At 38.3% G+C, this 11,289-nt stretch overlaps 1 pseudogene; it reads right to left on the reverse strand.

Moving 5' to 3' along the window:
* Nucleotides 1-8,963: 8,963 nt before the first annotated feature.
* Nucleotides 8,964-9,397, reverse strand: LOC118022485 (annotated as a pseudogene).
* Between the last annotated feature and the right edge of the window lie 1,892 nt (nucleotides 9,398-11,289).

Here is an 11,289-nt window from a genome sequence, read left to right on the forward strand (position 1 = left end):
TCTCCTTGCTCAGCTCTTCTGAATGGGGTTTAATGACAGGGGGAAACTAGGATTATTCAGAAGAAATGGGGCAAGAAGGATACAAGGGATTGGGAAAAACCTTGGGACAATTGAACCAGGCAGAAACGTTTTATGGTTGATTAAAAATGGCATGAAAGGGGGGGAGATAATTGGAGTAGTCATTAAATGTTAATGAATCGCTATAAAAGATTATAAACACTCCAGCACCAGCTCCTCAGATTGTAAAATGATTAAGACAGATTCAATCAATCTACCCTAGTTTTGGCAGATTAAAAATCTGAGTATTACACAAGAGAAGAGTCCAGAATCTCTTCAGAGCCTTTGCCAATGTAAAAAGTACAAAGCAAAGAGACAATTATGATTGTGAGTGATGGGAAAGCCCAAGTCTCTTAGAGAAAACCCCATTGGGGACCCACAGCCATTTGCATTGTTCTGGGTCAAGAGGCTTATGGGTGATGAAGAAACTTTATTGGGATTGCTAGAGACTGGTACCCAGACGTTATAATGTAGTGTTAATGGGCACTGTGATTACATTAGGGGAATGTGGTGATGTGTGGGTAGAAGGCTAGCAAGTGAAAGTATGGCTCAGAGTGGGGATTTATGGATACAAATTGTGCATGTTTACTGTCTCACTCTTACCAGGATGTATCATTGCAAAGGATGTGATGTATGAGTGGGCTCTTTCCTTATCCAAATCTTTGGGAAAGGGATGTTGTACAAGTCTGCTCCTCCCCTCCATTTTAAGTAGACATGCTAAATAGGAAACCTTTAGAATTACCTGAGCCCCCTCAAGTAGTTAATTTAAAACCATATGAGATACACAGGAGAGCAGTTTTGGCTTTAATTTTGGATCTGTGATAAACAGTGATATTAGTACCCACAAATTTCTTATGTCATAGTTCAATATGGCCTATAAAAAAGCTGATAGATCCTAAAGGTTAACTGTAAATGATAAAAGAGGACTGAACAAGATGGTGATTGTGGAAGTTTCTGCTACTGGCAGGTGTGCTGACTATAGCTTCTGGCAAAAGTCTATTACTGCCACCCTGTGGCAACAGCCAGGATTTTTGGATTAGGACTAATAGATTGGTAATACGATTTGGAAAAGAATCCTCTAGATGACTGGAAAATTAAAGGAACACCCTGCTGGGGTGCTCTGTTATGAAAAACCTGGATTTGAACGGGGGAACTAAAGTGGGACATGCTAATGCTCATCAAAAACCTCCTTCCTATTTCTAAGGTGACTTGAACCCAAAAGTGAATGCCCACTTGTACTTGAAGGGTGGACTTTTGGGTAAAGAGATAGTGGCTGTAGACATATGAGCAATGCAACAATGGGCAGGAATAAGAAGTATCTACCTATCTCACTCAGAAATTTGAAATGTGACTAAAAATTTCCTGTCCGTTAACAGGAACATCAGAGACTAAATATAGTCATGGGCCTCATACCAAGGTGATCTAGGCTGACCCATAGCTGGCAGGTAATCCATGGCTCTGTGCTGGGTACCAATAGGCCTTCACTGCAATAGATATGCATTCTGGGTTTGGATTTGCATATCTGATAGCTGAAGCAAAGTATCCTAACACCATAGAGAATATTATTTCAGTTTGGGCTCTTGTTTACATATCACCTAATCAAAGAAACAATTTTATTGCAGGTACACTGCAACATGGACTTAAAAGGATCATATGCAAGAAAGTTCACCTCTACAAAGTAGTGAGCTGACTGAACATTGGAATAAGCAGTAGAAACACTTTCTTACAAAAGTGAGAGTGATAATGGACTGAAGTGATGGCTTCTATGGTTGAATAAGTGTGTGTCAAAAATTTAACAGGCATGAAAGTAAAGGGAATTTTCCATTGGATAGGTTGTTGAGATATTGCAGAAGGTAAGGAAGAGGGGTGAGACATGGAAGCCTACATAAATTTTTCTCTACTTCTAATTTTCTGTTCTTTATCTCTACCCAATTCTGTAGTGCCAGGAGTTGGATTTCATTTAAGAATTTCAGAAAAAAGAATTGTTTAACATGCCACCATGACAATATCCTTGAATGTCACTGTACAATTTCCTAAGGGGATATTGGGCTGTTGTTTATCCTCACCTTTCTAAGCTGGATCTGTTTCTGATTTTTTGCCCAGTGGATGAGACTCATAAGCTTGTACTTATCCAGTCTTACTCTATTTGACTAAAATGGACAAAGGGTATTGACAAGACTCATTACTGCCACCTATATGGGTTAATTCTCTGCTGAACCTTACATTTGTACTCTGGGGATGGAAGGAGGATTTGAATGAAAGCCAATAATAAATTAAAAGAAGGAAAAGTATTTACTGATCTAAAAGGGGCTGAAAAATGAATAATGGTGAAAAGGAAAGGCTAGAACAAGAGAATGATACTTTCTCTTAGATAGATTTACAGATGCCCCATAAAAGTGAAGATATTATCCTATAGAAATCAACTTTTTTGTTTGAATCTAAAGGTCCCAGGATGTGCTCCAGGGAATTAAAGAAGCATTCAATTGGGTGTCCTTCTATATGATGGTGTCTTGATGACATTAACCACACCCTACCGAGGATAGCTTTTGGGAGGAAACATGCAGGGAAAAAACAAAGATCACTGAGTAATTATTAAACAAAGTGATGATCTTTTGAGGAAGATGCCTAGGTAAAATGAAAACATGCGTTGCATGTTCAATTTGTCATGGTATTATGTGTCCTAACGCATATAATCCATGTTTTTATGGATTGAGGGCAGTCACAAAAATAAAGAATACTTGGCAAACAGATGGTAATGTCAATTCGTGGGCCCTGATGTCCACCAAGTGATAGTGAATTCATCTATTTCTCCTTGCCGATCTAGCAACTTTTGCCTCAAGTAGTTTCACACTCTAATGTTAGGTGCATACATGTTTAGGGTTGTTAAGTCTTCTTGCAGAATTGACCCTTTATCAATCATTATGTAATCTCTCTCTTTATCCCTGATAATCTTCCTTGTTCTGAAGTTTGCTTTGTCTAAATTAATATAGCCACTTCAACTTTCTTTTGATTAGAGTTAGCTGGCATATCTTTCTTTATCCCTTTACTTTCAATCTATTTGAATCCTTATAGTTAAAGTACATTTTTAATAGACAATATAGTTGTTCAGTTTTTTTAAATCTCCTCTGACAATTTTTTTAATTGATCTATCTAGAGCATTCACATTTAAAGTGGTTATTGATATTGCTGTTCCTTTCTTTATGCAGAACCAAATTTCTGAGAATTCAATAATAAATTGCCATGAAATAGGTGGCTTAAACAACATAAATTATTGTCTCTTGATTCTGGAGGCCAGAAGTTTGAAATCAAAGTGTCAGCAAAATTGGTTCCCCCCAGGGGCTGCGAGGGAGAATCAATCCCATGACCTCTCCTAGATTTTGATAGTCTCATGCGTTCTTTGGCTTGTACATGGTATTCTCTTTGTATCTTCACATCACTGTCCCTTTCTGTGTTTAACTCTGTGTCCAAGTTTCCCTTCTTTGTAAAGATGACATTCATATTGGTTTAGGGCCCACCCTAATGATTTTATTTGAACTTGATTATCCCTGAACAGATTCTATTTCCAAATCAACTGACATTCTCAGGTGCTGGGGTTAGGACTTCAACCTATCATTGTGTGGGGGACACAATTCAATTCATAATAATCTGTCTCCAAGCTCCTAAATGCGTGTCCTCCTTACATGCAAAATCTGTTTGCCCTATTTCAACATCCCAAAAATCTTTATCACTTTAGTGTCAACTCTATCTAAAATCCCATCATCTAAATCACTCAGATCATTATGGGTAGAGCTTGGGGTGTGATTCATTCTGAGGCAAAGTTAATTCCTCTTCACCTGCGAACCTGTGAAACCAGACAAGTTACCTGATTCGAAAATACAGTGGTGGGGCAGACTTAGGATAGACATTCCCATTCTAAGATGAAGAAATAGGAAGGAAAAAGGAAGTCATGGGTCCTAAATAAGTCAGAAAACTAGCAGGGCAAATTCCATTAAATTTAAGTCTTGAGACTAACCCTCTTTGTGTCAACGTTTTGTCTTCTGGGCCTACTGGGGTGGCAGCTCTGGGTGGTGGCTCATCCTTCTCTGCCTGGGAAGTAACCCCACCCTTTGGAACTCATCATGTGGCCCTGACTCTTGGAATGGAGGAGGCTGTAGCCCAGTGCCCTGAGCCTTTGGCCTAATGTCAATGATAGACCTATTGGCCTCTGAACTTCCCGTGAGGTAATTCTTCTGGTTTTTTGAAGGGTTACACATGCTCACAGCTGAATTGCTCTATTCACCTGTTTCCTGCCTATAGAATCCTAGAAGTCTGAAAGTCTTCCTTCATTTTGTCTGGTCTCTCTCTCCCTCAGTCCAAGCTGGAAGTGTTTCTGCTGACATGGTCAATCCACCTCTTCCAATTCTGGCTAGCAATTCCTTCCTCTTGCATTTTACTATAAGCAGCAAGGAGAAACCAGAGAAACCACACCATGCCTTCAACACTTTGTCAGAAACAGCCTCAACTACATATTTGAGTTCATTTCTTACAAATTCTACTTACTGCCCAACAGGACACAAGTTCTCTGCCACTTTATAAGGATCGCCTTTCCTCCAGTTATGAATAACATGCCCTTCATTTCTGAGATCTCACCAGAAGCATGTTGAACATTCAGGTTTCTACAACAGTCTCATCTTCAAGGCAACTTTGACTTTTTCCATCAAACTCCTGAAAATTCTCCCAGACTCTCGATGCTACCAAATTCCAAAGCCACTTCCACGTTTTTAGATATTTGTCACAGCAGCACCCCACTTAGTGTTAATATGATCTGTATTAGTGTCCTGGACAGCCATAACAAAGTACTCCATACTGGGTGGATTTAACAACAGAAATTTGTCACATAGTTTCAGGGGCTAGAAGTCCAAAATCAAAATGTTGGTAGCTTAGTTCCTTCTGAGAGCTGTTTATTCTATCCCCATATCCCCCAAATCTGAATTATTTCAGCATTACCTCTGAGTCTAAAACCTCATCATCTAAGTCAACCAAATCAGTGATGGATGAGGCTTGAGTCTGTCCCACACCTTTCTCCCAGCTTCTGGTAGCTTCAGGCATTTCTCAGCTTGTAGATGATATTCTCTCTGTGTCTCTACTTTGTCTTGTCTTTAAGCATGTCTGCCTCTGTGTTCAAATCTCCTTCCCCTTTTCAATATGGATTTACATCATGATGACATCATTTTTACTTGATAACATTCATTTTCATATAAGGTTGCTTTCTGTGGTAATGAACATAGGACTTCAATATATACAGACATAAAATGATCTGTATTATTTGCCTCCTCCTTGAATAAGTTATTTTAATATGTCTTAAAGGGCATATCTACTTGTGTTGAATTCTCTCAGTTTTTGCTTATCTGAAAGTCTTTGTTTCCTTTACTTTCAAAGAATAACAATTTTAGGTGGTTGGTTTTTTTCCTTCAAACTTTAAATATTTTATCCCATTTTCTTCTTGCTTGCATGGTTTCTGACAAGAAGTGTACTGTAATTCTAATCCTCCCACTCTCCAGCTGTCTTTAATTTTCTATAGTTTGGATATGGTGACCAAAGTGTGTTTTTATTTTTTATTTTTGTTTTTTGTTTTTTTTTTGGTATTTATTCTGTTTGGTGTTCTTTGAGCTCCCTGGATCTATATCTGCCATTCATTTTGGAAAGTTCAGGACATTATAACTTTATATATTTCTTCTTTTCTATTCTCACTTTCTTCTGCTATTCTAATTAAAGTTATGCAACATTTTTTTTAAAGATTTTATTTATTTATTTGAGAGAGAGAGAGGTGTGTGCATAAGCAAGGGAGAGGCAGAGGGACAAGCGGGGAGAGTCCGACTTAATCCCAGAACGCTGAGATCACAACTTGAGCCAAAGTCAGACACTTAACCAAATGAATTACCCAGTTGCCCAACACTTACGTAACTTTTGATTAATTAAATATTTATTGAATATCACTGTTATGTCAAATATTATCCTAAGAACTAGAAATATACTTGTGTTCAAAAAAGATTTAAAAAATATTAAACAGATTTTAAACTGTATAGAGCTATGGTCAGTACATTTCTAATTAATTTCACCTTTGTTCATTCAGAAATCGTATACAAGGTTTAACACTTTAAGTATATCTTTTTATAGCTCTATTGAGCTATAATTCATATGACTTACAGTTCACCCCTTTGAAGTATAAAACTCAGTGGCTTTTGGTACACTGACAGAGTTATGCATCCATCATGACAATCAGTTTTAGAATATTTTCATTGCCCCCAAATGAGACCCTACTTGCTTTTAAACATCACTGTTCAATTCTTCTGTCACCCCTCCAGGTGTAGACAACCACTAGCCTGCTTTCTGTCTATATAGATTTGCCTATTCTTGACATTTCCTATAAATGGAATCACAATATGTGTTCCTTTGTGACTGTCTCTTTCACTTAACATAATGTTTTTAAGGTTTATCTATGTTGCAGCAAGTACCAGTACTTTATTTCTTTTTATTGCTGAATAATATTCCATTGTTTGGATATACCACATTTTATTTATCCATTCATCAGTTGATAAACATTGAGTTATTCTTACCTTTTGGTTATTATGAATAAAGCTGCTATGATCATTTGTGTACATGTTCTTATAAGGGCACATGTTTTCAATTCTTTTTCATTGCATTTCATTTCATCTTTTTTGCATATATAGCTAGGAGTAGAATTTCTAGATCATATGGTAAGTCTATTTTAACCTTTTTAGGAATTGCCAGATTGTTTTTTAAAGCAGCTGCACAATATTACATTCACCCTAGCAATGTATGAGTGTTCCAACTTCTCTATACCCTTGCCAACACATTCTTATCCATCTTTTTCATTACAGCCATCTTAGTGGATACAGAGTGTTATCTCATTTCTTGTTCATTTCTCTGATATGTAGTGATGCTGAGCATCTGTTCACGTGATTTTTGTCCACTTGTATATCTTTAGAGAAATACTTATCCAGATCTTTTGCCCATTTTTTAATTGGGTTATCTTTTATTATTGAGTTGTAAAATTTTTTTAAAGATTTTATTTATTTATTTGAGAGAGAGAGAGAGAGAGGGAACACAAGCTGGAGGAGGGGCAGAGGGAAAGGAACAAACAGACTCCTTGCTGAGCAGGAGCCCAGGATCATGACCTGAGCTGAAGACAGACGCTTAACTGACTGAGCCACACAGGCGCCCAAGTTGTAAAAATTTTTAAAGTATTTTAGCTGTCATGAGTGCAGCTGAGCTGGGAGAAAGAGCATAGCTGCCAGGTGTCAGAGTAGCTATTTAAAACAATAAGCCAAAAATGAAAGAGTTAAACCCTTAATTACTTACTGAGACGGTATAAGCAAGAGGCTAAAATCAGAGAAAGCATTCTCCTTTCCCGTTTTTCTCCATGGTATGATGTGCGAGTTGAGGGGCAGGTGGTTCAGCATGAATGTAGGGTTGTCTCAAGGTTGAGGAGGCCCAAACAAAACTCTCTGGCAGTATTATGAATGGTGGTGGTGGGAAAAGGGAGAGAGGGAAAGACTAGGAGTGTGAAAATACTGGGTAATGGGTTGGAGTAGGGAAAAGTGTGTTACAGGTGTCCTCTTCTCTCCGGAGAAAGAAGTTCTCAGCAGAGGTCTTTGGGAAGATCTGTCCAAGGCCTCAGATAAAATGAGCTAAGAATGAAAGCACTGGGGCTAGGAACATAAATATGCAAAGAGCATTATCTCTTGACCAGCCATAGAGGCTTGAGTCCTTAAGTACAATTCCCTTCAGAAACTGCAATGTACCAGCCATGCACCCAGTCTGGTGTGCGGAGTGCAGCTGTCTACCATGCGGTCTGCCTGACAAATCATGTCACTGCCCATGCTCAGACCTGAGAAACCATGCATAGGTTTTTTACCATGAGTCAGACTCCTTGCTAGATACAAGTCCCTTATCAGATACATGATTTGGAAAACTTTCCTTTCATTATCTGCCTTGTCTTTTCACGTTCTTGATGGTTTGAGAAGTTTTTCTTGATATATCTTTAAGCTCACTGCTTCTTTCCTCAGCCATGTCCAGTCCACTGATGAGACCATGGAAAGCATTCTGGTTTTGATTTCTAGCAATTCCTCTTGATTCTTAGAGTTTCCATCTCTCTGCTTACATTACTCATTTGTTCTTACATCTTGTCCACTTTTTCCATTAGAGAAACATGTTAATCATATTTATTTTAAATCCTCAGTATGATAATTCCAACATCTCTGCCATATCTGAGTCTAATTCTGACTTTCTTTGTCCCTTCCGACTGTTTTTTCTTGCCTTGTAGCATGCTTTGTCATTTTTGTTGAAAGCCTGACATTATGTATTGGAGAACACGAAGTAAACTAAATAATCCTTTAGTGTGAAGTTTGTGTTAATCTAGGTAGGAGTGGCTTGTGTCTAATGTTTATTGTAGCTGTAGGTGCCAGAGGCTTCAAATGCATCTAATGTTCTTGTTTTTATTTCCCCTGTTGACATTGGACTTTCCTAAATACTACTCCTTAGAGAGAGTCTGTGTCTTGCAAAACTAACAACTGCAATCCACTGTGATTCCACTGCAGCTCTGTTAGTGTAATATTAATCTAAGGTTGGGCAAAAAACCATTCTGTAATCTCATGACTAAATCTTTCTTTTAGTAATCCTGTGTCCTTGAGCTGTGACCTTCAAGGGTGTGTTGGGGGGGTGACACTTTTAACTTTCATTCATAGAATTATTAATCAAAATTGCAAAAGTAGATTCATAGAGCTACAGATGAGTAGCAAAACAGGAGGGAAATGAAATGTTCCAGAGACATTTTGAAATGTTCCAAAGGAGCCTATACTACATAAAAATTTACAGTTAAACTATGGTTACACAACAGATTATATTTAATTCTGCATTTTCTCAATAAGTTCTTCTTTATATTTGCCTTTCTCTTTTCCAAGTTGTCAAGATTTGGCTTTGCACTCAAGAATTTTTTTCTCTTTGTTCAATTTTAGCCTGATGATAACCACCCTGCTCAGATTAATGCCCACGTGAATAGTTATGCTGTTAGCCTTCTCAGGCTTCATCCATTCGATGTAGATGACATATTCCTTTCCCTAAGCCTGGACTACCATGCCAACTCGATGATTGTTGCAGTGTCCCCAAACCACTTGGACCTCATCATCCTTGTGAACAGGCATGGAGCAGACATTGTCCTTCTACTGCAGCTGCTTGAAGAGCTGGCAGACATGATCTTCTTGGGCATATGCAAGAGGGCCCTAAAGCAGTGTTTGTGATTTTTACTGCAGTCCTAGGTCACAAAGGGATTGAATTTCATGATGACTTGGCATCAAATGGGCTTGAAAGTACATGCCTTCACATGTGTTTCTGAGATCCTTCACCCCCTTAGGTGAATCATGAAAGCTACAGAGTGATGAAGTGAGAGAAATGCCCTTATGGCAGGTGGGATTAGGCTCTGGTAAAGTTTTATTTTTCCCTAGAGAGTAGGCCTTTGCTATGGAGAATGTTTTAGGGATATTTTACCATTGTTGCTCTTCCCCTTCTCCTGCTAGAGCCAGGAGGGGATCTTTCTCAACATTTCACCATGAGAATATGGCGGATTTCCTGGAAGTAAAGCCTGGGAAAGTGTGGGGTCCCATAAGACTGTGGCTGCCAAGAGTTTCTCTCCTACAGGCTAGTCCAACTCAGTCTCTGGAAATTTATCAAAATTACACTTAACCATGCCTACAGGTTTATAGTTCCAGTCGTTTCTGTTCTTCAGGTAGGCAGATCTCAGCTGTGACTCTCTGGAGTCACCTTTGTGTCCATATGCAGGTGGTAGTTTTCCCTACAACCTTAGTTCTCTGATAGGTCCAAGAAGAATTGATTTGTAGTTCGTTCAGTTTTTGCTTGTTATAAAGATGGGAGTGTTGACTTCTAAGCTCTTTACATGTCAGAGATGCTGGAAGACATATCTTAGAGCACAGACTACTAGAATGTATCCCTTACCCTCAGTTTCCAAGTGGATGCATCATCTTCTTTCAAGAGAAAGCATGTCCTCTCAGGACAGTCATCACAAGATGACTGCTTGTGGTATTTTATGTCACCACAGGTACTATGTGATGCAGTTAAGAACTTGATTCTGAAACCAAAATATGAGAGTTTGAATTCTGGCTCTACTTCTTTTCCAAGTGTGCTACTTTGTTGTTCTTTAGTTTCTTCATCTAAAGAAATGAGGCCCAAAATAGTAACTTTCTCTCAAAGAAAGGATTAATTGTGCTAATACATACAAACATCTTAGAGCGGTGCTTGGCACAAAATAAGTACTTAATAAATATTGGCTATTATTAAATTTCCCCAGAGTTCCTCTGTTTCTCTATTGGTGTGAGAGAGTAGGAATGTTTTTAAGACAATGTATCCACCGTCACTTTAGAATTTAAAGACCAGGCTCAGATTGGCATCAGAACTGATAGAAATCAGCAGGCAGCTTCAAGTCATGAGGCCAGGCTATAGCAAAGAGTTTTCTAATTGAGAGACACGCCTTTGTCCCTGACGACACAGGGCAGAAGTCCAACAGCTTTGTTTTATTTTGTTGAAATCATTGTGTGTTTGAAGAATTGTCCTCATGGATAGTTTATGGATTCTGGAAAACTTCCTACAAAAGCAAGACTCTTTGATCTATAAGTGTTTGCTTTTCATCTAAAAAAAAAAAAGAAAGAAAAAACAAAACAAAATAAAAAACCAAAAAATAAACCCAACAACAACAACAACAGAAAACTACCACTAACAACAAATAAACCCAATATAAAATATAAAACTCTAAAATAAAAGTTTTTGAGGAGCTTTAAGGGCCTGTCCTTCTCCCTAGAAAGAACCTCACTGTTACAATATATGTGATTGTATGGCCATAACTGAGGATGTGAACCACGTCCTTCAACAGAAATGGAGATGTTCATATAAAGGCGGGTAGGTGGGGTTCTTCTTGGAGCTGATTGTTTAATTCCATATTGACTTTTTTCTCCGTGCCAAGAGTGGCTAATGCTCACATATTGAGGTTAAAAAAAATTTGTCTTCAAGAGTACCCAGTCCTTATTTTACTCCTTTCACCAGTTTCATCCCACCTTTAAGTCTCTCAGCTTTAAGGACCTTCAACGGCAAACATTAATAAGTGCCCATAGTTGCATGCAAATATGTGGGAAATTATGAGAAATATCAAGCATGGTTCTGGCC

The sequence above is a fragment of the Mirounga leonina genome, unplaced genomic scaffold (genome assembly GCF_011800145.1).
Source record: "Mirounga leonina isolate KUSES-001 unplaced genomic scaffold, KU_Mleo_1.0 Mir_176, whole genome shotgun sequence".
Lineage (NCBI taxonomy): Eukaryota > Metazoa > Chordata > Mammalia > Carnivora > Phocidae > Mirounga > Mirounga leonina.